Below are 26,247 nucleotides of genomic sequence, written 5' to 3' on the forward strand. Positions count from 1 at the left end.
TTCAGCCCCGATTGTCGGTAATAGCCTAATCCACTTAGAGTTGTGATTTATAGATCCGTACTCAAGATCAGATGGACAAAGCCAACTGAGTTTCTTCAGTACAGATTGCAAAAATACAAGAGTTCTCTCAAATATCAGCACTTTCTCTCTCTAGAATACTCAGACCCAAATTTTCTCTCTCTAGAAAGAAGAAGCAGAAGAAGCCCTTCTCTCATCCCATAAGCCCTCTATTTATAGGTTTGGGATACTCAACTGATATCCCCTTTAGATAGGGATATTTTATTATTTATCTTATATTTAAATTACAAAAAATATATAAAATACAATAGATTCCTCAATTTGAGTGAGGAATAAGAGATTCCCGGGTGCCTAGACCAATTCTTGCTGAAGTCGTTCTGGGGATTTTGACGTAGTCTCACATGCATGTTGGTTACTCCTTCAAGCTTTCCTTGGTTCAAAGTGATGTATGCATGGCTCTCCTTGGACCAAAGTAATGCGTGCTTGGCTCTCCTCGGACCAAGGTGGTCCGAGCCAACTCCCTTGGCCTTTCACCTCGGGTAGGTCCGAGCCTACTTCCTCCAATCAAGGTCCAATCGGACCTTGTGGCCTTCTCCTCGGACCAAGGTGGTCCGAGGCATCCTCCTCTTGCCTTCTCCTCGGACCAAGGTGGTCCGACCCATCCTCCTTGGCATCTCACCTTGGACAAGTCTGAGGCACTCTCCTTTAGCATCTCCCAACTATGTCCGATCGGACATTGTGTAGGCTCTCCTTGTCAAAATCTAAGTCCCAATTCTTGGCTTGCATGGGACTCCTTCTCCTTAGCTCTCCTAGGATGCATTCTCCTTAGCCTCCTAGGATGTATTCTCCTTAGCATCCTCTCCTAGGATGCACTCTCCTTAGCCTCCTAGGATGTATTCTCCTTAGCATCCTCTCCTAGGATGCACTCTCCTTAGCCTCCTAGGATGCATTCTCCTTAGCCTCCTCGGACCAAGGTGCACTTGGCTTGGTTATGACATCTTTCAAGCAGTCCAAATTCTTCGTCAGTCTACCGGGTCCATTTATCACAACTCTGAGGAGTCAATGTATCTTTTACTGATCATGCACTGTCGCTTGTCACCTTTATTGCCACGACATTGATCTCCAATTTTTGGGTATAACAAGCCTTATGTTGAAAAACACAATAGGCAACATCTCGCCTGAAGCCATCCACGAAAGGTTAAAATGACTCAAACCTCATCCCAAAGCCACAATGGCACCATAGTAATACCCAAATAAAATAATAAGAAATGCAAGCTATCCACCATTGGAATCACCTTGCCTTTGTAGTCTTGAAGCCTCCAAAATCAATATCAAAAGTACCAACCATTTGAGCAATCGTAACTTTTGGCTTTACCATTAGTTTGTCAAAATATATTTTCTCAATTGTAGTGTGTCAATTGTGATGATATCAACATCTCCCATAAGTTCATTTTGATCATTGGTGCTGCCATTAACAAGCTCTTCTTTCAAATCAACACCAGAAGAATAGTTAATTTCTTCCAAGTGAAACCATTGCTCTACAAATATTATCATATTAGCAAAAGTTGTGGGCCTATCCTTTAGCAAAATGGGTCTAAATTTGTAAGTAAGTGGTGGTTTAAATGGTTGAGGAAAATTGGGCTCAAAAGTGAATTTGTATTGTTTAGAATGTAATTGGGCCTTATTTGGAGCTAATGAGTGATGACCCATTTTTTTTTATATAAAACTATGGCATACACATATATTGGGCTTTAATAGGGTTAATAGAATATTGACCCATTTCACTCTTAGAAGCTAGCGCATCCTTTCTCTTTGCTAAACGGTGCCGCCAATTTGAGATTACGACTAGCTGCCACACCTCCACTTCTTATTGTCTTCGGTGGAGTCTTTGTGCAGTTGCCATCATTGTTAAAGATAGACTATATGCTTATGAGAGGATGTTGTTGTTGTGATGTCGAGCTCTTGCACCACTCCAGCGGTATGCGTTGTGTCAGAGATGCTCCAGAGAGGTTCTTTGATGTCATGCAATGTTGCTCTGGCATCAATATTCATTGTAGTGCAGCAAGCTTGTGAAATAATCTCGCAAATGTCGTGTTGAAATGCCAACAATTTTGACTCTAAGCAGTGCACAAACTCACCCAAATGTTGAACGAGGTTCGTAATGGTTGAAATAGGAGGCTCAATGTTTGGTGATGGTGGTGGAGTGAAGTTGGATATAGGTGAGGTGAAAGTGGTAGAAGGACATGGTATGATTGTCTAAAATACAAAGACTAATATTATTACACAAGCTATTTTAAAACACTTAATAACACTACTCCAAAAGTCCTTTTTACAACACTTAAGTATAAGTGTATTAAAAAAGTATTACAGTAGACAAACAAAAAGCTGTAAAATAAATGAAGAAGCCTAAAAACCGCAAGTGAAATTTCTATATTTTTTAGTAAAAAATAAAAAAAAATAATGTTAAACACCTTTTCTTCTTTTATTTTGTACCTCACCCATCAAGCTTCCCTTCCACTCGCCTTCATCTCATTGTTGTCATTTTCTTTGATTTGTCTTCTATCTAACTTCAATCGCCTCTCCATCTGGCATCTGTTCCTCCTGCAAAGTCTATTTTCTTCTTGAGGTGAATTATCTTTCTCAATCTCTCTCTAAACTCATTTTTTGGTTTGGTTTCTCTTACTAATTTTTTTTTTTTTTTTTCTTTTTTGTTCAGAAATAAGAGAAGGAAAGCCATAAAAAATATATAGTTTTGAAATATTCTATCTATTGCATCTTGTAGGAGAAAATGAAGAATAACAAAATCTGATCGATTTCTGTTCCTCTCGTAAAGTCTATTTTTATTTATTTTTTTCTTCTTCAGGTGAATCATCTATCTCATTCTCTCTCTCAACTCATTTTTTGGTTTGGTTTCTTTCCCTCATTTTATTTTTCTGATATTTGTGTGATTTTTCGCTCATAAATTAAAGGTAGGAAGATCATAAAAAATATAGTTTTGAAATATTGTGTATATTGCATATTGTAGAAGAAAAGGAAGAAGAAAAAAATTTGAGCAATTTCTTCTCAAGCCGTAAAGTCTTTTTTCTTCATTTATTCTTTTCTTCTTCGGGTGAATCATATATCTATCTCAATCTCTCTCTCAACTCATCTTTTGGATTAGTTTCGCTCATTGATTTTTTATTATATATTTCTTATGGTTATGCAATTTTTGCTTAGAAAATAAAGGTGGAACATCCATCAAAAATATAGTTTTCAAATGTTGTGTACATCTTTACTGTCATCTAATCCTTTTTTTTATCTAACATCTTTTTTTGCTTGAATTTTTGGATATTTAAGCTTTAGTTATGTTTTTTTACCCATCGAAATGGTAACTGATTTGGTAATGGGTATATGAAGTGGACCAAGGAATCTTATTGAGTAGGTTCCATGTATCCTCATGAACATATTATTTGTTGTTCTTGTTTTGTTAACAATTGTAGACAATAATTAATATTTTTTATATTTATGTGTAGAGTTGCCTAATTCTTTGAATTCACATTTAATCCCAACTTTCCGTTACTTTCATTTCTCTGCTACACCTTGATTTGAAAAAAAGCATGACTAGTTTATTTTTTCAATTGGAATCTACAACTGCCAATTAATGGTTAATCAATGATAATATATAGGTACGATCACTTGCTTTTGACTATTATATGACTTGCAATACCTCTGACGAATGGATTTGGGTTCGTTTTTTTTTTTATGATACTGTGATAAATTTATTTCCCTTTCTTTTCTCAGTTGCAAATAATGTGCTTGTTAAAATGCATAAAAAAGACAGTGTAAAGAAACATCATGGGAACCAAGGATAAACTTATTTCATTATCGGTGTGCATTTTTCTAATTTGTATATCAATTAGCATACACATATTTCATCTTGATTGAGAAATTGTTGAAATTGTGGGGCATACTTATTTTTGTGCTCTAATTGACATATTTTTCTAAGCTTTCTCATTAAAACATGAACTTTGGATTTTTCTATATGTTGTAAAATTTATTCAAGATAAATAGTTTTGCTACTAAATGAATGATTCATTACCTTCACTATGATGTCCACATATATTTTTAGGATCTAGGGTTTGAATATTACTCTGTATAATAAATGAGCCTTTTGAGATAGATTTCTTTATTAATCGGAAATGCTTTTTTATTTAATTTAATTTTTTTTCTTTTATTAAGGAAGATAAATTGACACAAGATAATGTTGTAGTATAACTAATAGGGTAGTATTTATCATAGTTCCATTTCATTGTGAAAAATATTGTTGGATCTCTATTTCATTATCTAAATCTATGAATGACGACTGCAAGAAAAGTTTGCCATGTCAACCCTAACACTTTTATTTCATCTTTTACTTAATACACATTATGGTAATCTTTAGGAACGTCTTCAGTGACTCTTATTTATTTTAATGTTAATGTTTTTTTCAGCCTTCCATTGATTTGCATTACTCTTTGAGGAATATCAATTTAATGTATCATGTTGTCTTTTTTATTAAAGTTCTTGTGAAGTACTATTTGAAAATAAACTTATTTAATGGATGCTTGATATACTAAAAAATGGTAATTTATTATTACTAGATCACACTTTCATGATTAATTAAGTTTTTATTTGAATATTGATTCTCTTAATTAAGTTTCAAGGAACCGTATGCCCTGAGTGATTGATTCTTGACCTAAATTAGAATTATTTTAGAGTGATATTATTTGTAAAATAGTTTTGGTCAATGTGGATGTATAACTAATAATTAATTATTTTAACCCCTAAACATTAGTGCAATAATAATAATAAAAGACTAGTAATATATATTACACATTAATTTTGTGATATCTATATATAATATAACACATAAAGGAATATCTAGATTGCCATGTTCTGTTTATCCAATTTATTAGAATTGTTTTGCTCTTTCCTCCTTTCAAGACAATTTTCAATAAGTTAATGGCCTTTATTAGAATTCAATAATTAATATATTTATATATGATGTTGTAGGAAAAGTAAAAATAATAATTTGTACAATGATCATTATTATTCCCAATAAATTAATATCCTTGAATTTGATAGATATATATTATTAATGAATGTTATAGAGGTTATTTAAGTTGTTAACTTATCTATGACTAATTATATTTGATCTATATTCAGGTGGATAAGCAAACCATGATCTATATCTTTATCCATTAAGTTTAACTTGTTATCTTTCTTTTATAGTTTGTTTTTATGAGATGAACACAAGTATTGGTGTCGCCTAAATTGCATTCAGTTTGAGGACTTATCTCTATTCTTTCCTTTTCTTTTTTGCTCGGTTTTATAATGCTTCATGCTATGAATTTCAAAGAAAGCTTGTATTGAAATCATTATGTAATTGGTTCTGTTTATTCTCTATATTGGTTTGAAAGTTTGTGTGGATTACATATTACATTTACATTTTCTTTGTTTACTTTAAATATGAATATATGTTGGTGATACCGGTTGAAACAGTTTTGAAGCTAGGTGTGCTTATAATCAAGAAGTCAACATACCCTTTGTTTGAGAAAAGTGTCAGAAGCTTTCTGTAAAAAGACATTCCAAACACAATCAGTTTTGCTAGCACCACAATGCATCTAAAATGTAAGCTTTGTGCAATTTCTTGATTTAATTTTCCATGTATCTTTTAGTAAGAAGCAACAATACATATGTCTACTGCCATTTACAAATAATATTATACTTGTGTATTTGTAAAGTACTATCTTCAATGTCTATTATTGTTCAAAACTATAATTGTTTGCCGAGTTTTTTAGAAACTAGAATTATAAAAGATAAGAGAGCTTAGAAAGAAAGGATTAAAAATAATCACACAAGGAATTTTTACGTGGTTGGGGCGTTAAAGAGCCTTAGTCCACGAGTCTGTTGTATTAGAGCTTAAGGAGCTTTAGTAATGGAGTTTTTCTCTGAGTTTGAATAGAGTATATGCTTACAAGAGAAAAATTCGACCCCCTCCACCGTGCACAACTGTTCATATTTATAGGTAGTTGAGTGCTCTGGGTTTGGGCCAGAATAATCCAAGCCCAATGAGGGTATAAAAATTATTTTCTCACTGATGGAGGCTTAATACAAAGGAGTGTAACAAATAAAATGCACTAATCAGGGCCCATTGGGCTGGCCGGAGCGTAACCATGCTATAAGACTGACAACAGTACACAACGTTAGTCCGGTTCACGTGGGCTTCTAAGGAGATCCGGGGACAGGATCCGTCAGAGTAATGACAATACGGTTATGAAATAACAGCGTCCATTCCGTATGTAACCTCTTCTGTAGGTTAGTTATGGGGACAAAACTCCGTGTTTCTTGGGGTGATGTCAATATCGGGGATAACTTATCACGCCCAACCTGGTCGCCTGGTCTGGGTTCGTTTACTAACATCCCTCTTCATTTACCAAGACCCTGGTTCGTTTACTAGGATCCGGGTTCGTCTACTGTCATCCCTGTCCATTTTTAGACTTGGAGGAATTAATATCCTTATCGCATCCCAGACACACCATGCGAAGGGTCTGGGAAGATGAAACGTGCCAACCTCACAGTCCCGACTTTCACTCAGGGACAATGTTTGGGCTGTACCGATATTTGGGCCGTCGGGACTCACGCCCTCTCCGTCTATTGGGCCTGATGTGGGCCTTAAGTCCCTCCAGGGTGGCCCATGGACTAAATGTATGGATCCACGAATGGAGGGAGGGAACGGGGATAACATTTACCCCCTAAGCCTTTATCTGTGCTTGCGAAGTGAAGGCTTGCTTCCTTTCCCGAATCAATTCTCGACATCCCAGTTCGTTCCTCAATAGGTGGGTCCATTTTCGTGGGGGATTGATTGTTGGGAACTTGTATAAAAAGCATTTGAGTCAGCATCCCTGATCAAATCCCAAAGGTCCGATTTATTTACTAGGATCCTGGTTCGTTTACCAGAGCCCAGGTTCATTCACTTCAAGGTCGTTTGGATGATCCTTGACCTTTCAACTTCATCATGCTACACACACGTGTCTCCCTATAATTGGCGCGTCGATGGTACTCGTGTCTGACAGATTTGGAGACAATCTCTAGGTTATCGTGTCGGCAACCAAACGTCAGCGTTAATTTCGAAGAGTCCCATCTTTACGAACAGATCCTTCAATATTCCTACATTACTGAGGACCGTTGGATGGGACAAATTTTGAAATGCCTTTCCTTTGGACCGTTGGATCGAGATAACACAGATCGCAACTTTGGGAATCCACGATCTGATACTCAAGTGGGCTAATTAAAACCCCTGCATGATCCGGGATCGTCCGATGTGGGGGGTCGTTCTGAACCGTTAGATCAAAAACACGCTTTTGGTCCTTATAAATACCCATAGATTTTCATTTACAAGTTTTAAGCATTCTGAACAACTAAAACCACAACGAGAACATTTTATGTCCGAGCTCACCGACGAAATTCTTCGTGAACTACTCTGTCTCCGTCGCTGTCTCTTTCCCTCAAGTCTAATTTCTGTGCCCTTGCCTGAAAGTGTGCCCTCGGCTCAACCATTAGATGAAATTCTGTGTCGCCTCTGCCTGTTCAAGACTGTGATTCCGCCGTCCCTATTGCCAGAAACACGACACCCTCCATAATCAACACTTTGAAGTAAGTTTCCCAAAACTTTTAATTCTGCTTTCTCATGCTTATCGTTTTGTGGTATCGCATTTGTAGCTATAGGTGTAACGACCCAAAAATTACTAATAAGGCTTAAGGGCCTTGATTAGTGTGCCTGGAGGGCATAACTGGATTATGAGTGATTTAAATGATTAAATGCATGCTTATATGACTAATTGGATAAATGTGATGCATGACTATGTGTACTAGTATGCATGTAGGCCTAGTTTAGGTTATAAGGGTATATTCGTAATTTTGGCCCGATGAGGGCATAAATATAAATATTTGTGATAAATTGTTGAGACCACATTATTATGTAGATATATTTGTAACTTGTGACTCGAGGCGATCCTAGTGAGTGGTTTAGCGGAAAAGTCACGGCGGGGATTTATACCCGGCTCGGGGTGAGTCTAGGGATATTTCTGGGAATTTAGAAAATATATTGGTGACCATTTGATATTGAGGAATATAATTGGTGATTAGTTAGGTGTCGGGATTTAAGCGGTAATTTTTAGGAACATTCGAGGAACTAGCAGGAATTGGGAATAATGACTAAAATGCCCTTAGGATGTTTAAAGGGCTTAGATTTAATGGGAGGGTATTATGGTCATTTGGTTTATAAGGAGTAAGAGTTATTTCAGCCTTTATACACTTAGTGGAATATTTAGAAACTAAGGGAAGCTGAAAGAAAAAGGGAAAAGACAAAAGGGAAAGAAGGAAAAACAGAATACTTGGGGCTTACCCTTTTCTCTCTATTGGTTTATCATTTTCTTGCACCATTTCGTGTGAATTCTTGGAGTTGTGGTTCAGAGGAGGATTAGGTCAAGTTTAGTATTTGAGGTTCTTGGTGAAACTAGGAGTTCTACTGAAATTTAGTCCAATTAAGGTAAGTTTTAAGATTGTTTTTCAGTTTCTGGTTTCTGATGTTGAAATGGATTCCTGAAACTTGGTTTTGATGGAAATTAAGGGAGAAAACTTGAGGAGCTGATGAGCTTAGGGCTTGAAGAATACTAAAGATAGCATAAGGTCGAATTCCCCACTTGAGGTAAGAAATTATGAGCTTGAACACTTGAATTCTGGACTGTTCTGGCTCTCTTTTGTTGGGTCTTTGAGCTTCATGCTCAAACATGGTTTTTTCTTTGTTTTGGGGTGCATGTGGCTAAGTTCTATATGGTTGGGTTGTGTGGGGTGAGATATAGATTATGGTAGGCTCATTTTGGAGTATAGTTGTGGTTTGGAAGAGTTTTGGTGAGTTTTGGTTCAAGGAAGTTCGAAGGAGACAAGTCTGAGAGGTGGAGTGCTGTAACTAGCGCTATAGCGCTAGTCTTTGGGCGCTACAGCGCTAGACCTGGGCTGTTTGGGCATTTTGGCTCTGTTTGTAGCGCTATAGAGCTCACTTTAGGGAGCTGTAGCACTACCCTATCTTCAGAAGGGGATTTTTGGATTATTTCTTAGGGTTTTTGCCCAAGGGCTCGGGGTTTGATTCCACCACCCCGTTTGGTGGAATTAGGGCTTCCCGAGGGCTCAGGATTGGTCCCAAGGTTAGGTTTTGGGATTGAAGTTTGGTAATGGTTCTAATTTATGACCGTGACTAGGTGTACGCTAGGGCTCGGAAGGGATCGTGCTTGAGGGTTGTCATCATTGATAAAATCTACCAAAATTCAAAGGTAAGAAACTGCACCCGGTTATGTGTTAATGATGGGACTAAGAGCTCCCTATATCTGTATGATGTCATAGATTGTATTATGCCACGGGACATGTGATAAACGGCCTAAGAGTGCCGGAATCAATATTTGCGCACATGGCACGACTCGGCCACTGGTAGCTGAGGACAGCTTAATATTCGCTGAGCTCGGTTTAAGCGGGTCGGAGTCAGTGGGATGATTAGGGGATGCGACCTAAGGGTGTCGACCCTGGTTATTATATGTGAATTAGTTATTAATGTGAATTGATGAACTTGGTATGCTTAATGCCTGATTATGTAACTATTATGGGTTGTTGAGCATGTGGTTATGCTTTATGAGTTATTTGATTATTGATTTGTAAATTGATTGCTTAAAGATTATGCTATGTTATCTGGTTTCTTGCTAGGCCTTGGCTCACGGGTGCTACGTGGTGCAGGTAAAGGCAAGAGCAAAGTGGATCAGCCTTGAGTTGGAGAGCTTTGTGGCTGGAATGGTACAGGACGGGAAAGCCTAAATGTTTGTTTTTCCCTTAGAGTGGCTAGTAGCTGTACCTAGAACCTGAAATTTTGTAGACTGTCTTTTAAACGCTATTTCTTTTGGGATCCCATGTACTAAAATGTTTAATTATATGAAATGCAACTTTTGTGACCAAAATATTTTAACCCTAGTTCAATTATAGTTTCAGTAACACGTTTCTAACTAAATGACTTGATTAGCAAGTCTTGCACTTTTATAAATACACAGTGTAACGGTTTTGGCTATCTAGGGCGTTACAATAGAGCTGTTAGAGCCGGGTCCACCATTTAGGGTGGCTTTGGGTGTACTAGAATAGTATAACAAATTGTCTGGGTCGTCCTGGATCCCCTCAGGTCTGGGTTGTCCTTGAACAAACGGTAATAGGCTGACTTGGGGAAACTTTAGAAGAACTCTTCTTATTTGTTCCCGATCAGGGTTCTGGGGATATTTGGTGATCTCGGATCTGATTCGGAGGGGACTCTTCCAAGTAGTTCATAGGAGAGCCCCTGTACCTTGACCGACCTTTTTTGTTTTGGTGCTAACTGCTTGGTTATTTGCTTCCTTTTCTTTTGTTCCCAAATCATCAGTCATGAGTCACGGCGTTACCCTCCATCCAGAAGAGTATGTTCAATCGACCCCTTTCGTCCTAGAAGGACACAAACCCCCCAGTGGCAACACATGGGAGATGGATGGGGAGAATAATTTGTTCCAGAACTACCAAATGCTGGACGTTCTAGAGAGGTATTTGGGAGTGGAGTCCACTCCCAAAATCTTTTATAACTGCCTGGCCAGAAAGGAGGAAAAGGCCCACACCAGCATGGGCGAATTCGGGGCCTGGAGAATGGGCCACATCAGTGCGAGAGCCACTATCTCGCTTCATAACTATTTTGCGCAGTCCCTGAAGTTTGTGGGGATCACGCCCTTTTAGCTTTTGCCCCAAGCTTACCGACTTCTTGCGGGATGGCATATCTTTTGCGTGGCGAGGGAGATACCGCAGCCGACCCCAACAAAGGTATTGTACTTCTATAAGCTGGAGTCGTAGCTTAATGCCAAGGATAAGATCCGGGATGGCTTCTACAAACTGAAGCCTCGTGGAAATTATCCTGCTCCCACCAGCTCCTGGAAGCACCCCCGGATTTCAGACACTATTGGTTTATGACATCCGGGTTCCTTTTGGATAAGAACCCCACACTGGTGCTGGACTTCCAGTGAGTGGGTAAGTAATCTTTTTTTCTTAGTCCTGTTCATTCTTTTTGTTATCTGCTTTCGACTTACAGTCCTGGATGACAAGACCATATGCCCAGACCCCTCTCACCCAGTCAATCGTTGACCGGAAGAAGTTCTACGCCTCTTTAAGTGCGGAAGATCTGGACGTAGGAGGCTACGTAAACACTGACAACCTGCGAACAATTGGGATGTTGGCGGCCAATCAGATAATTGTGGCCCTTAGCCTCTAGGGGCTGCAATGCGAGAAGGACCCGACCTTGAGGGAGGAGCTGGCTCTCGACCATATCGAGGCCGTGGAGGTTGCGGCCCGGGCGTACACGTCGAAGAAGAAGAGGGAGCAAGCCCAACAAACGGAGAGGGCCGCCTCCGACGAGCTAGATGCCATCTTTGAAGAGGCCCAACCGAACACGGGGGCTCCCGAGTCTAGTATATCGGGGCAAGGTAATTTTCCTTTGCTTTTGACTTATGCTCTCCATTTTGGGGACTTAGTTAGGGATAGACTAGTTTATCGAGGCCACCTGTTTGGGGCCGTTAGAGAAATGGGACCTTCATCCCCCATCGTCGTAGACCCGGAGACTCTCATGTACTCGTTCAGGTTCCTTCAATATGGTATCTTCTTGGACCTAGACGACATGGGAGATCGAATCCATTCCTTCACTTTAGGAGAGTTGAGTTGAGCCCCAGTTCTAGATAAGGGTTCGTCCTGGAGGACCTTAGACTAGTTTTATAATTACTTCTTATCCTCACTCGTATATTTTGCTGACTTTCTTTTTGTTTGTCTTTTTCAGACGATACCGACATGTACAATCCCGTGGCCAAGATGAAGCAGGCCATGAAGGCCCAGGCGTCCAAGGCCAAGGCATCGGTGAAGAAAGCCCCCAATGGTGTGCACAAGAGCAAGGTGTTGGATTTGATCCTTGCAGGTTCGGTGCTGGAGGCGGATGCTGTCGGGGAGGCTCCAATCAAGATCGCTCTTATGACGGTACGTACCGAAATTGCACCATCTCAACCTGCTCATTTTTTGGTCATTGACCTGGAGCAAGAGCCTCTGGCGAGTCGGGGGTCAGAGAAAAGAGCTGCGGACTTAGCTGTTGGTGAATCCGTGAACCGGGCCAAGAGGGCTAAAACCAAGGACCCTTCCTTGGCTCAGGAGAACTCTTCCGGAGAAAGCCAGCTCGCCACCCAGGAGCTCGCGGAAGCTCCCACACTTCCCATCAATCCGGCTCTCCCTGAGGAGGGGGACATGGTCCTCCGGGAGGAGAGATCGAGGATGGTATCCCGGGCCTGGGAGGATGGCCGGGACAGAAGGGAGGAGGTCTACTGGGCCTTGACGATCCAGCGCAAGGTGGCGTACGCCGAGCGACTAGCCGCTTTTAGTGCCCCTCAGCCGATCGTGGATCGGCTCGTCGTTGAGACCAGATTTTGCCAAAACTAGGGCAGGACACGACCCCACTTGCCGTCGATCTATTGGAGTAGGTTGGGACTACCATGTCCAACCTTCAACTGAAACGGTACGCCACCTTGGCTAATCGGGATGCCAGGCCACCGTTGTAAGTTATCTGTCCCAGGCTATCCGTCACCAGGCCACCGCTGTAAGTTATCTGTAAATAACTTCCTTTGCTTTTCATATTTTTAACCCGTATGTTTTCTAACTTTGATTTGTTCTGGGACGCCTTACTAGCCCATCGGAATGACTACTTGGTGGCAGAGATGGAGATGAGGCTAGAGACAGGCCAACTGGAATTGGAGGGGGCTATGAACCAGCGGGAAGTCGCTAGGGAAGCCCTGCCCTGTTGGAGGCCACCTTCGATGAGGCTATCTACATGGCTTGACTCCAAGACAAGAACATGAACCTCCTACTTTACCCCGATCTTGCCGCGAAGAGAGCCGAGTTCGAGGCTAAGGAGAAAGCTGATGCGGAGCCCTTGGCTGAGGAGGAGACAGATGGGGCCAACCCGGAGGCATCAGGGCACGACGAAGCCTAGGCCTGGGTCTTTTACTTGTTTTTTTCTCTTTTTTTTTTTTGTAACACTTTTATGGACGATGGTGTGTCCAAGAATTTTTTTATGTGTATCTATTTTATCTTTTGCACGAGTTTTTCTCGTTCCATCCGTTAGAATTTCACTAAGTGTTTTACCACCTTGCATGAATGAGTCGAATGTTCGGTCCTGGTTCCAACGGCTGGGACCATTGGGGAAAAGTTGTAGAAAACATTTATCTCGTCTGGGGACCCATGTTTGGGTCTTTATGGTCTAGAGTGAGTCACCCTGACTTTATAATACGGGCTCCAACGACCTAGACCATCAGAGATCTCTTTTTAGATTTTAGCTTATTAACTCACTTTAATCATGCTGTTCAGGTTCCAACGGCCTAGGCCACTAGGGAGTTAACAAGTGTCACCAAATTTCTTTGTCCTGATTCTGGTGTTCAGGTTCCAACGACGTAGGCCATCAAAGATTAGTTGATTAGCTTATTTTGGATCTATGGGTAAGGTTCCCACGACCTGGGCTATTTATAAGACTAATTTTAGATAACTCATACCTAGGACTCACGTTCCAATGGTTCTGGGCCATTGTAGGGAAGGCGTGGACAAGTATTTGGTTATTTGGGACCACATTCGGTCGATCAATTTTCAGGTATTTTATACTTCCGGACCATGTATGTCCGAGTTGGGACTAGGCTTGAGCCTTACATCCTATTTGGTTTATACCCCCCGAACCATGTATGTCTGGGTTAGGGACCAGGCCTGAGCCTTGCGTCCTATCGGGTCTGCACCCCCAGACCATGTATGTCTGGGTTAGGGACTAGGCCTGAGCCTTTCATCCTATCGGGTTTGTACCCCCCGGGCCATGTATGTTTGGGTTAGGGAGCAGGCCTGAGCCTTGCATCCTATTAAGACTAGGCCTGAGCCTTGCGTCCTATCGATTCCACACCCACTGGACCATGTATGTCCGGGTTATGGACTAGGCCTGAGCCTTGTGTCCTATTAAGACTAGGCCTGTGCCTTGCATCCTATCGGCTTCGGACCCCCTGGACCATGTATGTCCAGGTAAGGGACTAGGCCTGAGCCTTTCGTCCTATCGAGTTTGTACCCCTCGAACCACGTATGTTTGAGTTGGGACTAGGCCTGAGCCTTGCATCCTTTTGTTAGGAGTTGGGTTTCTGCTACCCCCAGTCTGTATGATCCGAACTAAGACTAAACTTTGCTTTTTGCATCCTGTTTGTTTTTGTTCCCGGACTTGTTCGTACTGTTATCCCTAAAAAATACAAGGATGATGTGGCGAATGAGAATGTGACACGTGACATTACAAATCAGGGAAAAACAACATTTATTGAGAAAAGACCGACGAAAAAAAAGGATAGGTCCAGGACCTATAGGAAAATCGGCCAAGATAATACCCCCTAGGGGTGGTCTGCCCAAGTAGGCCCTATACCCCCTAGGGGTGGTCAGCCCAAGCAGGCCCTATACCCCCTAGGAGTGGTCGGCCTAAGCTGGCCCTATACCCGTTAAGGGTGGTCGGCCCAATATGCCCAGGAACATTAGGGGTGATCGACCTGACCCTATCCTCCATAGGATGGTCGGCCTAAACCCCTAGGTACACTTCACTGAGAATAATTACTCTCATTCAAACTGAGATCAACAGGCCTAGCACCCCGAAGATCAACAAGCCCACCACCCAGAAGGTCACAGGTCCAGCACCCAAGCTTTGGTCATCAGGCCTAGCACCTAAGTCTGACATACCAACAGAGACTTAATATCTCCCAGACGTTTCTATCGTGCATTATCTACCACAATCTATATAAACAAGAGAAGTCCCACAATTTCATAATCGTGGGAAGGTGGACATGTATCTCCACTCACAACGATCGTGTACCAAACCACGATCTCCAGTACGACTGATCGTGTAACAGCTCATGGGTACTATAAATAAAGGACACAGGGCTTCATAAAAAGGACTTCTTTTTTGGAACTCTTTTCTGGATTGGAAAAACTCTTCTGAGAAGTGAATTACTGAGTTCATACTTGTAATTGTCGAAGTAACTCAATACTAAGGACTAAGTGGATTAGGTTATTACTGTTCATCAAAACACGACTGAACCACTATTAATTTCTGTGTGTTTACTTAAGATAATCGTATTCAGTCATTTATATTACTTATTTGTTCAAAAGGTTTCGTATATTGTACATCCGACTGTGGGGTCGACGGGATCGTCATCTTCAGTGATCCCAGTGCACTCCACGATGAAGTCGGTCACAGCCTGCCTCTTGATTGATATTTTGGGGACATACGTAATGTCGAACTAACTCAGTTCCATGGCCCACTTTAGGAGTCTCCCCGATGATTTGGTTCTTTGTAACACTTTCCGTAAGGGATGGTTAGTCAGTACTCTTATGACGTGGGCCTGAAAGTAAGGCCTAAGCTTCCGGGATGCAATTAGTAAGCAAAATGTCAAATTTTCAATTAGTGGGTATCGCGACTCCGCACCTAATAACCTCTTGCTTACATAATAGACCGTGATCTGGGCCTTCTCATCTTCCTGTACGAGCGGGACACTGATGGCGTGTTTGGTCATGACCAAATAGAGGTACAACGATTCTCCATCCACCGGCTTTGCTAAGACTGGCGCTTGGGCGAAATGCTCTTTCAGTCTCTGGAGAGCCTCTTTGCATTTAGTCGACCATTCAAACCTTTGGCTTCCCCGAAGGATGTTGAAGAACAGGATGCATTTGTCCGTGGCTTTCGAAACAAAACGGCTTATGGCAGCTATTCGCCCTGTCAAGCTTTGAACATCTTTGTGCTTCCGTGGCGAGTGCATATCGATCAATGCTTTGATCTTCTCCGAGTTGGCCTCTATTCCCAGGTAGCTTACTATGAAGCCCTGGAACTTCTTGGATGCCACACCAAAGGTGTACTTCTTGGGGTTCAACTTCATCCCATACTTCCGAATGATGGTGGATGCTTCTGCCAGATCATCGACGTGTCCTCCTGAGGTTTTGAACTTGACTAACATGTCGTCTATATAGACCTTCATATTCCTTCCCAGCTGGGCTTGGAACATTCTGTTGACAAGCCTTTGATACGTGGCTCCGACGTTTTTGAGTCAGAAGGGCATGACGATGTAGCAGTACACCCCCTTGTCTGTCTGGAAGCTGGTGTGTTCCTGGTCTACTACATACATTGTGTAACGACCCAAATTCGCTAATAAGGCTTAAGGTCCTTGATTAGTGTGCCTGGAGGGTATAATGGGAATTATGTGTGATTTTAATGAGTAAGATGCATGATTATGATTTAAAGCATGTTATATGACTATTTGAATATTTGTGATGCATGACTATGTGTATTAGTATGCATGTAGGCACCGATTAGGTTAGAAGGGCATAATCGTAATTTTGGCTATTATGGGCATAACTGCTTTGATATATTTGATAACTTTTGAGACCACATTATTATGTGGATATGTCTGTGATCTGTGACTCGAGACGATCCTAGTGAGCAAAGTAGCGGAAAAGTCATGGCATGGATTTATACCCGGCTCGGGGTGAGTCTAGGGGTATAAATGGGAATTTAGTGAGTATACTGGAGTCTATCTTGACATTGAGGAATATTATTGGTGATTAATTAGGTATCGGGAATTAAGTGGGAAATATTTGAGACACTCGAGGAATTAGCGGGAATTGGGTAAAATGACTAAAATGCCCTTAAGTGGATTAAAGGGTTAGAAATAAAGGGGAGGGCATTAAGGTCATTTGGCTTGCAAGGGATAGATATTCTGAGGCTTTATGTTAGTGGGAATTGTAGAAAGTAATAGAAGTCTAAAAGAAAGGAAGGGAGAAAAGAAGGAAAAGGAAGAAAAAAGAAAGGGAGAAAACAGAGAGAGTTTTCTAAGGTCGGTTTATGCTTCCTTCATCAGTTTCTTGAGGATTCTTGGAGCAAAGTTCAGAGGAGAGCTGGGTTAGGCTAAGCATCAAGGATCCTAAGCTAGGTTTGAGGAATTGGCAGAGGTTTAGCAAGAACTCACCAACACTTGAGGTAAAATTCTGTAAGTTCCTTCAGTTCTGGTTTTGGTTCTTAGCTAGGATATCTAAGCTGTGTTGATGGGGAATTCTAGGAAAATTGGAGCCAAGAGTTGAGGAAGGGCCAGCTAAGGAGGTCTAGAGGCAACTTGAGGTCGAAATTCCACCAAAGGTATAAATTCTAAACTTCTAACTTTGATGTTTAACTAGTTTTGCTGAGTTTCTGAGCTTAGGGATAGCTATGGTGAATTTTGGGATTAGAGATGCATGTGATTGGGTTTTGAGTATTTGGGGTGCTTGGGATGAGTGGAGTATGTCCATAAGGTTGTTTTTGAGTTTGGAAAAGGTTTGGAGAAGTTTTGGTTGAGGTTGGTTCGAGGAAATCGCAGGAAGGGAAAACTGGTGTTTGTCTGTCTGTGACTAGCGCTACAGCGCTAGCCTTTGGGCACTGTAGCGCTAGGCCATGCATGCTGAGGGGATTTCGCTTCTATTTGTAGCACTGTAGCGCCCTCCCATGAGCGCTGTAGCGCTACCCTGTCTTCTGAAGGGGATTTTAGAGTTGTTTGCAAGGGTTTTTGACCAAGGGTTTGGGGTTGGATTCCACCACCTTGTTTGGTGGAACTAGGACTTCCCGGGGGCTCGGGATTGGCCCCGAGGCTAGGTTTGGACTTGAGGATTGATGATGACTTTGGCCTATGGTTGTGTTTAGGTGAGCGCTAGGGCTCGAGGGGGATCGTGCTTAAGGAGTCGAGGGATCAAAGCTAGTGAATTGAAAGGTAAGAAAACTGCACCCGGTTATATGTTTGTGATGGGACTAAGTGCTCCCGATATTTGTATCGTGTCAATGATGGTATTATGCAATGGGACATGTAAAAGTGGCCTAAGAGTGTCGTACACAATATTTGCGCACAGGCGCGACTTGGCCACTGGTAGCCGAGGACAACTTAATATTCACTGAGCTCGGTTTAAGCGGGCCGGAGTCAGTGGAATAACGGAGGGAGCAGCCTGAGAGCGCTAGCCCTAGTTATAATTTGTGCAGTGATATATGATATGAGTTGATATGTTTAGTATGTTGAATACTTGATTATACTGAATGATTATATGGTTGAGAACTTGTTATGCGATGTGAGAAACTGACTTATCTGTTGATTGCTAATGATTTGTTGTTGTGTTTTCTTGCTGGGCCTTGGCTCACGAGTGCTATGTGGTGCAGGTAAAGGCAAAGGAAAGCTGGAACAACCCTGAGATGGAGAGCTGCGGGGTTGAATGTACATAGCTAGCTGTTCGATCGCCATGGTCGAGGAGTGGATCAGGATAGGGATTGCCTAATCGTCTGTTTTGCCTTAATACGGCTTGATATTGTATTTAAACTTTATGTTTCTTGTAAACAATCTTTAAACTTGGTATTTTTGGGATCCCGTGCAAACAGAAAATGTTTCCTAATGAAAATGTGGCTTTTGAGACCAAAACATTTTAACCCTAGTTCCTTTATAGTTTCAATGACTCGCCTTTAACTAAATGGCTTGATTAGCAAGTCTAGCACGTTAAACACACATAGTGTAATGGTCTTGGCTATCCAGAGCGTTACACATTGAGATTTGGTTATAGCTTGAATAGGCATCCATGAAGCTCAAGATCTCGTATTTGGATGTTGCATCTACCATTCGGTCGATCCGGGGTAGAGGGAAACAATCTTTGGGGCAGGCCTTGTTGAGGTCCGTGAAGTCGATGCAAGTTCTCCACATTTCATTTGGCTTGGGCACTAGCACCGGATTGGCTAGCCATACGGGATAAAAAGCTTTTCGAATAAAGTTGATCAAGTATAACTTCTCAACTTCTAACTTGAGGGCCTCTGCCCTCTCCACCCCTAGAGGTCTTCGTTTCTGCCGGACCGGAGTCATACCCTGATCGATGTTCAAGGTGTGATAGAAGATGTTGTGGTCTATCCCGGTCATATCCGAATGAGACCAGGACAGGACGTCCTGGTTCTCTTTCACTCGGGCGATGATGTTGGCCTGAACCTTTGCATTCAAGTTCTTATCGACTTGGATCACCTTGGTCGGGTCGGTGTCGCTGATGCACACCTCTTGAATTTCTTCCATGGGCTCCAGCACACAGTCCGCCCCTATCCGCGGATCCAATTCGTCCTCTTCCTGGACCATCCTTCATTCTGGGGGAGGAGGCGGGGCTGGATCGACATTTCCCTCCTCAAGAGGTTCTTCATGGACCACATAAATAGGTTGGGCGGACATGTGGTAACATTTTGAGGCGCTCTTCTGGTCTCCCCGGACCGTTCCTACCCCTCCGTTGTCGCAAGGGAACTTCATACAGAGGTGGCGCATAGAAGTAATGGCACCGAAATCGACCAGTGCGGGCCGACCAAAGATGATGTTATATGCAGTGGGGCAGTCCACCACTACAAACCAACAGAATTTGAATGAGCCTTGGATCTCGTTCCTCAACATCACGGGAAGTTGGATCTTCCCCATTGGGAGTATTGAATCTCGTTCCCCAATGTCTCGCACCTTGGATCTGAGTTGGGCACGAGGCCAGATTTGCCTCAGTCAAGCCAATCGCGATGAAGGCTTGCTTGAACAAAATATTGATGGAGCTTCCGTCATCCACCAACACTTGGGACACCATTTTGTTGGCGATTTGGGCATCGATGACCAGAGGGTCGTGATGCAAGAAGTGGACATTCTGGGCGTCTTCTTCTGTGAAGGTGATGGGGAGACTCATCAACTTCGGGCGTTGAGTCGGGTCTTGGACCAAGGCGCATATCTCTTGGTCATGGTCAAGCTCGCTGAGATACCGCCTTTGATCATTCCGGGATGGTCCCCCTAGGTGCGGCCCACTCGAGATGGTGGCTACGTGACCATCTATTCATAGGGGGGCGTTTCCGGAGGGGAAAGGCATCCCAGATCTGGGTGCCTGCATAATTGGGGCCACTTGGGGGGCCTGTGCTTCAGGTCCTATCGCTTATCCTCCTTGGGGAGGTTGGTATGATCCAGACGCACCTGAGATCGTGGGTTGTCCAGGGGCCGCTGACAGTCCCGGAACACCCACTGGTGGAGATGTCCCAGTTTGGTCAAATTCTCGATCCCGTCTTTTAGTTGACGACACTCCTCGGTCGAATGACCCACGTCTTTGTGATACGCACAATTCTTGCTGGTGTCTCTTGAGTTCTTTCCCCGTTTGAACATGGGGGTGGGTTTCCAGTAATGAACCATCCTCTCTATGGCCAGGTATATGTTTTCCGTGGTATCCACCAAGTTGGTGTACTCTGAATATTGGGACTCGTAAACCTTCTTGCCCTTCTTAGAGGGCTCGAACCGGATCTGTCCTTTCCCTGATCTTTTCCCCCAGGAGGGTTTACGCTTGCTTCCATCCCTCCCATATGGGATGGTTGGGCCCCGCTGGGAGCAGCATTGTACCCGACTGGGGCCATCCCATATCATGAAAATTGGGTGGACTGGGCCGGCGCATATCCTGAGGACGTAGGACCGTAGACTGTTGGGGCTGCGAAAGTCATTTCGGGCATACCAATCACTCCTGGCGCCACCGGAGGTCTTGAATAGTGAAGGGCCGGATATTGTATTTCGTACCCGGAAAAAGTTTGGACACTCGGCTGGGGAGCCGGCTACCATCCGAATGCCTGGATTCAGGCCTCCTCCCAATTGATAAAGCCTCGTGTCATTCTTATGAATTCTTTGAGGGTGGTCGCCTTACTGCGCTGCATGTTGTCCCAGAGAGGGGAACTGGCTTGGATCCTGGACTATAGGGCCACCAGGCGCTGCCCATCGTCCACCTTGGTTTTTGAGGCCTTTTCCGTGAAACACTGGATGTAGGCCCTCAGAGTCTCCGTGGGGAGCTATTTAATGTTAGTGAGGGCGCTGATTTGCATGTCCATCCTCATGGCTACCACAAAATGCTTGCGGAATGCTGACTGTAGTTCGAACCAGGACTGGATAGATCTTGGCTTGAGCCTCTTCCACCACTCCTCTACAGGTCCATCTAGAGTGATCGAAAAAAAAGAGGCATTTGCCGTTGTCGCAGACATGGGCTATGGTCATTAACCGATTGTAGCGGGACAAATGGTCCCTGGGGTCTGTGTTCCCAGTATAAGTGGGAAATTTTGGCATTTTGAACCCCTTAGGGAGCACCACATCCAGGATGTATTTGGTGCATGGTTCCTTTTACTCTTCCTCAGAATTAGAACCGCCTCCCTCCTGTTTACGAACTAGACGGTCCGTGATTTTCTTTAATGTGACCAGTTGTTCCATGAACTGTCGGGCCATTCCATCATCTAGGGGGGCCCTCTCCTTCCTCTTGTAGTTGAGGTTATTTCTCAGGTCTCCCCCTCGGAGGCAGATCTTCTCCTTGCGGGCTCGCTCCTTTCAAGCATTTAGCCTGTCGTGCAAGTCTACCATAGACGTGTCGTCCCCTAAACTAACGACGTCTGGCTCGTCAGCACGCTGATGTCTTCAGTGATTTTTATTCACAGAGGCGTTGGGGTGGAAATGCTGTTCCCTTCCAGTGGATAGCCTGGGCCCGGGTACCCTGCAGGCACATCCCTTGCGGATCGATTGGGTGAGCTCGTTCTGGGATGGGATGCACCTTATCTTTGCTAAGGAGTGACCCTAGGTTGGCACCGGTTTTCAGAACTGGAGGAGTTTTCCTCTGGGGGTTTGCTTTTCCCACAAGGTCAGCTGCTTTGGCTTTCCCTTTTTATTGAGCCGGGTTAGAGGGGCCAACTTCGGGATCTTGTCCCAGAGGAGGGATCGACATCGTATTTTTGGGCATGTTGGCCCTAACTGGCGGGGCAGACGGCCGTGTTCTTGGAGGAGGAACAACTAGAGGGTTGGCCACCAACCCTTGGGCAGCAATGAAAGATTGTAGGGTCAGGAGGGATTCTTGCATCTGGCGAGTGGCTTCTTTTTGTTCTGCTATCCTGTCCTCTTGGCCTCTTAGTCCGGGTCCTCTTAGTCGGGGTCTACTTGTTATGGGATCCCAGGATCCTCAGCTTCGTGATTGTGGTATCCCCCTTCATTTTCCTAATCTTCCTCGTAGTAACCTTCCTCGTAATCTGCCCCGTCTTCATAGTTTTGGGATTCGTCAGGCTGGGGCATTTGATAAGGTGTATCCTCAGGTTAATTTTGAGGGAGAGATTGATTAGGCAGTGGCTCTCCATTGCCTTGTTCTTGGTGAGCAGGATCAAATGTAGTATGTCTCGTGTTCACCATCGTTATAGATATTCGATATCTTCTTTAAAAAGCTTTCTTCGGCTCTCAATGAAAGCACGAAAATGTTTACCAAGTTTTTCAGTAACTTGAATTATAAAAGATAAGAGAGCTTAGAAAGAAAGGATTAGAAATAATTACACAAGGAATTTTACGTGGTTGGGGCGTTAAAGAGCCTTAGTCCACGAGTCTGTTGTATTAGGGCTTAAGGAGATTTAGTAATGGAGTTTTTATTTGAGTTTGAGTAGAGTATATGCTTACAAGAGAAAAATCCAACCCCCTCCACCATGCACAACTGTGCATATTTATAGGCAGTTGAGTGCTCTGGGTTTGGGCCGGACTAATCCAATCCCAATGAGGGTATAAACATTATTTGCTCACTGATGGAGGCTTAATACAAAGGAGTGTAATAAATAAAATGCACTAATCAGGGCCCATTGGGCCGGCCGGAGCGTAACCACGCTATAAGACTGACAACAGTACACAACGTCAGTCCGGTTCGCGTGGGCTTCTAAGGATATCTGGGGAATAGGATCCGTTAGAGTAATGGCAGTACGGTTATGAAATAACGGCGTACATTCCGTATGTAACCTCTTTTGTAGGTTAGTTATGGGGACAAAACTCTGTGTTTGTTGGGGTGATGTCAGTTTTGGGGACAACTTATCACGCCTAACCTGGTCGCCTGGTCCGGGTTCGTTTACTAACATCCCTCTTCATTTACCAAGACCTTGGTTCATTTACCAGGATCCAGGTTCATCTACTGTCGTCCCGATCCATTTTTAGACTTGGAGGAATTGATATCCTTATCGCATCCCAGACACACCGTGCGAAGGGTCTGGGAAGATGAAACATGCCAACCTCATGGTCCCAGCTTTCACTCCTGGACAATGTTTGGGCTGTATCGATATTTGGGCCATTGGGAGTCACGTCCTCTCCATCTATTGGGCCCGATCTTGGCCTTAAGTCCCTTCAGGGTGGCCGATGGACTAAATGTGCGGATTCGTGAATGGAGGGAGGAAACGGGGATAACAATAATGACATCCTTTGTATGACCGAATTGATAGGAGAGCAAAACTGTTAATCAAATTTTGTTGGAAAGTCAGTACCAAAATAAATAGTTGGAAAGTGATTGATGTTCGAGAATAAAAATCAATGTTTGTTGAAAAGTGGATCATGTTTCAACATGTTTGGGTCATTTAAACATGTCAAATAGCTTTTGTCAATTTTAGTACTATGCAATGGCACGAGCTATACAGTTTTATTATTATTATTATTTATTTTTTTTTCTTTAAAAAAATCACCATGCCCAAAAGATTTAAATTTTGGTATGTTGTTTCATCATTAATTTTACAATTCGTATTTGTTCAGTAGAATTAGTAAAGGTTTGATCTATTTAATTGTTAATAGCTACCAAAAAATAGAATTAGTAGGGAAGTATAATTACATATGGAATGGATTTATTTTTATTTGCAACTCCTATGTTGAGTTAAAAGTTTGTACTTTTGTTAGTTTGCATGTCATTGTTAATTAGTTATTAGTTGTATTTGTTTCATTTAGTTCATATAAGTTTTTGCTCAAATTGAACTATTTACGTCTTGCTTTGATAATGATTAAATTATTTTTTTTCAATGTGCAGGAATAATGAGATTATATTTCTTTGAAGAAAATGTGAGTAATGCTCGTAGTTGAGGTCTTTGGAACCAAATAATTTATTTCTTAACTTTGTACACGTCATGTTGCATATTTAGTGATGATAGAATTCTAATTGAGTAAAATTCATCTTGTAATATGACTTTAGAAGCCTAATATAGACTAAATATTGTATTTCTATTCGAGTAATTAATAATCTATATTATCTTGTGTGGCTTCAACGATATATATTATTTAATCAATTATTTACAAGGAATGGTGTTATAATAGTGTTATATAAGTGTATGCATGACATTAGCTAAAACTTTTATAAGGTTTCTAATAATATAAAAAAAATATTATCAGATATTTATAAGTATAAAATTGTGTTATGCAAACTATTTTATATAATACAGAAAATGTGTTATTGCAAAGTGTACTATATAGGTACAAAATAGTGTTGTGTAATCTATTATATATAGCATAAGAAAATAATTATCCATTTATTAAAATAACACAATAAAAGTATTATCGGAGACTATACAATAAAATTTCATATTAACTTTGGAAAAGTGTTATGTAAAGTGCTCCAACCTACGATAATACTGCTTTCTTTAACACATCAAAAAGTGTTATGGTATGCATTTAATAATACATTTTTGGTCTTATTGAAAGCATTTTTTCTTGTACTGTAATTTCACATAGTGAAGATGTGAAATTTGAGTTCCAATTGTTGGCACTTAAAATAGTATTTTTTTGGGTCCAAAGTGATACAATGAGTTATCTAAGGATGCCCAAAAAGTCTGGGAGCATTTCGAGGTGTTTAAGGTCAATTTCGGATGTTTTGAATTGCTGGGGTGGCGTTGAATCACCATCCTTGTGGCATAGCATCACCTAAAAAATCTGGGGTTTAACCGATGCCTGCATTGCCCATCGCCTACTGGCAGGTGACACGTCGCTTGACTGCCCATCGCCTACTGGCAGGTGACACGTCGCTTGACGTATCTGTACAGACACGTGTTAAGCTTCGAATGGTGTGTTTTGAGGCTTTAATCCCATTGACTAGACCTAATGATTGTGATTATTCTATAAAAGAGTTCTCATAGAGTTTTGATATACTTGATCATTCTCTCTCTCTCTCTCTAAAATCTCTCTCTATCTCTATCTCTCAAATCTCTATTTAACCTCTCTCTCTCTCTCTCTAGCTTTCAAGATCTCAAGTTTTCTCCTACAAATTCATAAAGAAAGTGCTTGTCTTTGTCAATTTAAAGGCTTGTTCAATCCCAATTCTCATTTTCTCTAGAAAGGCCTCAAGAATCCATCAAGGGCTAGAAAATAGAGAATTAGGAAAGCGATACTCCTCGTATATAAGCCTTGGCTTTGTTTTGTTGAAAAAGAAGAATTTTAAAGTAGTGTTCTAGCAAGGTTTTGAAGCTTCAAGATGATCAAAGGAGTTTGGTTTACAAACTAGGATTTGCATTCTCTAACTCAATCTTTTGTTGGCCTCTATCAAGGATATTTGTGTGTAGATTCATAATATTGTGGTGGTGTAATCTCATTCTCCCAACATTGTAATTCTCTATTATCTGAGAAACATCATCATGGAAGAATTTTCTTCATTTTCAGCCTTGAAATACATGACTCAAGATTTCGTTAGATTGGATAGATTTGATGGAACTATCTTTATTCATTGGGAAGACAAGATTAGGTTTTTGGTAACCACTCTAAAACCACTATATGTCTTGGATAATGATCTAAAAACCATAGAACCCGCAAAGGAGGATGACACTCAAGAAGTCATCAAACAAAGGAAGAAATGTGAAGAAGGCGAGTTGATATGTAGGGGTCATATTCTCATTGCGCTATCCAACCAGTTGTATGATCTCTACATTAACACAAAGACCGCCAAGGAGATATGGGAAGCTTTACGGAAAAAGTACAAAGCGGAAGAAGAATGTACTAAGAAATTCCTTATTACTCAATACATGAAATTTCAGATTTATGGTATGAAACCCCTTCTTCCCCAAATACATGAGTAACAAATTATTGTTAATAAGCTATCTGTTGGGGGAGAGTGAGACTACACCACAATAAAATTATGAGTCTACACAAAAATATCCTTGACAGAGACCAACAAAAAATTGAGTTAGATGACGCAAACCCTAGTTTGTCGACCAAACTTCTTTAATAATCTTGGAGCTTAAAAACCCTTGCTTAGAACACCAACTTTAAC

General features: G+C 42.0%; 1 long non-coding RNA gene across 3 annotated transcripts; it reads left to right on the forward strand.

Moving 5' to 3' along the window:
• Positions 1-1,917: 1,917 nt before the first annotated feature.
• On the forward strand, positions 1,918-24,261 carry LOC133802121 (uncharacterized). Of its 3 annotated transcripts, none has more exons than XR_009877151.1 (5): positions 1,918-2,644; positions 2,735-2,881; positions 5,539-5,667; positions 11,918-12,111; positions 24,022-24,261. It is a non-coding gene; the product is annotated as an uncharacterized LOC133802121 (long non-coding RNA). The 3 variants fall into 3 exon arrangements; XR_009877149.1 differs by lacking the exon at positions 24,022-24,261 and adding an exon at positions 18,359-18,622 and having other exon boundaries at positions 2,284-2,644; XR_009877150.1 differs by lacking the exons at positions 11,918-12,111; positions 24,022-24,261 and adding an exon at positions 9,823-10,048 and having other exon boundaries at positions 2,398-2,644.
• The last annotated feature ends 1,986 nt before the right edge of the window (positions 24,262-26,247 follow it).

Source organism: Humulus lupulus, chromosome 9 (assembly GCF_963169125.1).
Source record: "Humulus lupulus chromosome 9, drHumLupu1.1, whole genome shotgun sequence".
NCBI lineage: Eukaryota > Viridiplantae > Streptophyta > Magnoliopsida > Rosales > Cannabaceae > Humulus > Humulus lupulus.